This window comes from Dreissena polymorpha, chromosome 5 (assembly GCF_020536995.1).
Source record: "Dreissena polymorpha isolate Duluth1 chromosome 5, UMN_Dpol_1.0, whole genome shotgun sequence".
Classification (NCBI taxonomy): Eukaryota; Metazoa; Mollusca; class Bivalvia; order Myida; family Dreissenidae; genus Dreissena; species Dreissena polymorpha.
Window position 1 is genome coordinate 97,219,000 of NC_068359.1, and position 3,817 is coordinate 97,222,816.

Here is a 3,817-nt window from a genome sequence, read left to right on the forward strand (position 1 = left end):
ATATATATTTTATTCGCATTCGATCGTAATTAAAACGCATACACAATCGACACAATGTTATTCTTTTAAATGCATTTGATTGTTTTAACTTCGTTACAATTGTGTCGATGCCTCGCTACGTAGTCGAAATAATGATATTCAAAGAATCTAACAATCGGAAGTCAAATTATCCTTTTTTTCCTTTTAGATACCCCCAAAACGTGCAAAGTCGACGGGGTCACATACAAAGAAGGTATATTAAACGATGACTTACGGTAAAACACATATGCGTTTTTTCGTTCGATAAAGATGCTGCAGTTGAGCCTCAAAATAAATAGTATAGAATACGTAAGAATATTATTAAAAAAATAACACCTAATGTATCGCTCATTTTCAACAACATGAAAGCAAATCTATGTTTGACTAAAATTTCCAGAATTCTAAATTATTTTGATTGTCGGAATAAAGACCTGTAAATATAGCTTAATCAACGATTTAAGTTACGTTAGCTTTCACTATATATTTAAGTTTGTTGGCTCTTTACAGGCGAAAGGTTGCCGTCACACAGATGTCGTATCTGTAGATGTGAAAATGGTTCCGTGGTTTGTTTGGACCTACCTTGCATGCCGTCTCCCGATGAGCTGCCATTACCGTAACAACGTTAAAATATCCATTCGATCTGTCGCTTTAGCATTGCCCTCCAAGGTGCGTAACATCTCTCTTTTTGACATTCTGCCATCTTCGATTGGGTTCATTTTGCATGAGATTTGTCTTGGGCTAACGACGTTCCTACCGACTTTTACTTTCAGTTGTTTCTACGTACATCACATTATGGAAATAATAGTAAAGATACACATAAACACTTATTACAGAATTCTTTTCCGGAATAATCTTTAAAGTGTCTAATTAAAACATACACAGCCGTGACGTAAACTATTGTATGAAAACATTACTTTGCCGTGTATATAATAAAAGATGTTTTAAACTTCAAGTAAACACATTTTAAACTGATACATGTTCTATAACCAGATCTTTACTAACTATATACATTTATCAGTAAAGTAAGGTTATCAAGGTTTTAAAATCCAAATTACATTCATTATGTATTCCACATTGTCCAGTTTGAAAATAGTGCCTAATTTAAAGAAGTTATTCACCCTTCTTCAAAAAAGCTATTGTCCGCATACAGGGCCGTATACATGAATGTTTATCTGGGGGTCCCAACCGGGGAGGGTATGGGGGAGTCTTGTTTTTTTAATTTGATGCTTTTCAAGGTTAATTTTAATTGCAAAAAAAAACTGATTTGTAATATGAACAAACACAAGAAGATCAGCACTTTTCTGTATAAGTCAAAGTTGTTGAGAAAAGTGGAATAGCATGAGAGAACGCAGCTACTGCTGTGTTCCAAGGGATTAGATACGTTCAAAATAAGGTATATGATTGTTATCTTAAGTAGTATGTTAACAAAAAACAAACACACACACAAGGGCAAATGTTCGCCCTTTAATTGTATTATATGTAAGACATGTTAAACGCAACGGCTTAACACTTCCTTTTTTGATTACTTTGGTTTTCATTTTAATCAAGAGATCCCGATCCCCATTTCAGGAAGCACTAAACAGGTGGTGTCATGGACGTCAGGACGTCAAGGACGAAACGTGTCCATTGTTAAAAAATAAACGGATAAAAAATTCGTTTATATAGGATGTTTTTTAATTTCCATTATCAAGAAATGACGAGTTTTTGCAAGGAGGATTTTTTTTATATATTCATTATAATTAGGAATGTTGTGCGGTTTGAATTACGTCAAATGATTGTTTTAATATTATTATGCTTTTTGGTGTACAAAAACTACTCGAACGTTTCCATCAGGCGACACTGTTTACAATGCAATGAATACAATGTTAGTGCTGAATACAGATACGTTTGAAGAAGGCGTAGAAAACCTTTGCAACCATCTTTGAAAACAGTTTCAGAGTTCGTGAAAAGCAAATAACAATTTTATTTTGTTATTATATTATACCATTATTATTGCATTTTGAGTTTTTTTAGTTATACATTATACACAAATGAAAATGTTGTAGCATTAGCATGTGGTAAACGAAAACAAATACATCACTATACTGTGCGTGCATGCTCTTTTTAACAAGGCTGTGAAGCTTTGCTTGTACACAGATTTATTTCTTCAATGCATGTTTTATGAAGGAAATAAACAAGAAAAACATCAAAAATTGCCTTAATTCTTTTGAATATTGACTTAAAATACAACAATAATTGTATTAAAGTCATTTCGCTTACACATAATGTGTAGGTTCCATTTTAAATACGTACAGATTGGTGTCTCACAGGTGAACATGCAGCTGCTACATCGGCAGCATTTCTTTGCGCCGGGGCATTCATCATCAGACTCGCAATCCCATATGCACACAGCAGCACTAATGCCACAACGTGGGCATGCGCCCGGTTTTTCTGGAAAGAGTAAGTTTGTCGTCAAGGCTGGCTTAAAGCAATATATTGCCTACTAAAAAACATACACAAAAGCACACACGTACGCAATAGTCGCCCAATTTATCAGAAGAACATACAATATAGCTCGTATTTTAATTGCAAATACAACGTGTCAGATCATGTTTTTAGGGAAAGTTTTGTCCTGTTATTGGTGCTTATCAATGAGCAATACAAACCCGATTCGTGGTAAATACATATGTTAGGCTTTAAAAAATTTGTACTTACGTGCAGAACAGTCCACAATCAACGAGCATACTAGACAGAATATCAGCAGCAGATGCATCTACAAACAAGTCAGCGGCATATGGTTTAAATGATGAATACAAATTATGACGAAAACAATAAGATGATTAAGATGATGTTGATGTTGATGATGATGGTAATGATGATGACTTAAATATAAAGTAAATAATATTATGCATTAATATTCATTAGCATTTTATTAGTATTAGAACTACCATACAACCCTTATTGCAACGCTATAATATAATCTTACATTAATCAAAAGTCACTCTTTCACTTTCTCAGTATACACGTGAAGTAGAGTTTGTTATTAAACGTTTGAGACTCATCTGTGGTATTTATATGAATTCTGTTGGCGCACCGCCACAATTAAATCTAAATTCGTACCCTGTTTACATGTTTTTTTTATCCAGTTTGTTTTATTATAATTTGCTAATTCATATCAACTATAAATTCTATTTGCTCGACATGTGTTATGCTAAAGATTGATAATCTCCATAAAAACAGATTAACGCCACGTTGCCACACATTATTAGTAGCGCTCGATTCTAATCAATCTTAAACAACAAAATGCCTTTACAGCGGTTTTATAAATTAATATTATTGTTTTTGTGTCTGTTAAACAACGGTATGGTGAATAAATGTAAATTAATACTGTAAGTTAATTATATTCATGCAAGTGTGTGTATTTCCCTTAAATATACATAAACGTAGCTACATTCATTTCTTACAAAAGAAAGTGTTTTAAATTATTTCATTACAACCGGTTTCATGTTAACAGGAATAACCCTCTGTTCTGCATCCAGGGGCTTAAAAATGAATGCATTGATGTTTTATGATAGCATATATATATATATATATATATATATATATATATATATATATATATATATATATATATATATATATATATATATATATATATATATATATATATATATATATATATATATATATATGAATATGTGTGTGTGTGTGTGTGACTTATTTATTTAATATTGATTATCGGATTAATAAAAATAGGGTATTACCCCAGTGCATAAACGGGTTAAAACAACACTATCAAATTAAACTTTATATAGGAAAA

General features: G+C 32.0%; 1 long non-coding RNA gene across 1 annotated transcript in view; it reads left to right on the top strand.

The window, feature by feature from the left end:
• LOC127882180 (uncharacterized) overlaps nucleotides 1–2,110 on the top strand; it is a 2,873-nt gene extending 763 nt beyond the window's left edge. Inside the window, exons 2-4 of the long non-coding RNA XR_008050433.1 lie at nucleotides 188–232; nucleotides 526–684; nucleotides 1,588–2,110. This is a non-coding gene — a long non-coding RNA (uncharacterized LOC127882180). The remainder of the gene's footprint in view (nucleotides 1–187; nucleotides 233–525; nucleotides 685–1,587) is intronic.
• The last annotated feature ends 1,707 nt before the right edge of the window (nucleotides 2,111–3,817 follow it).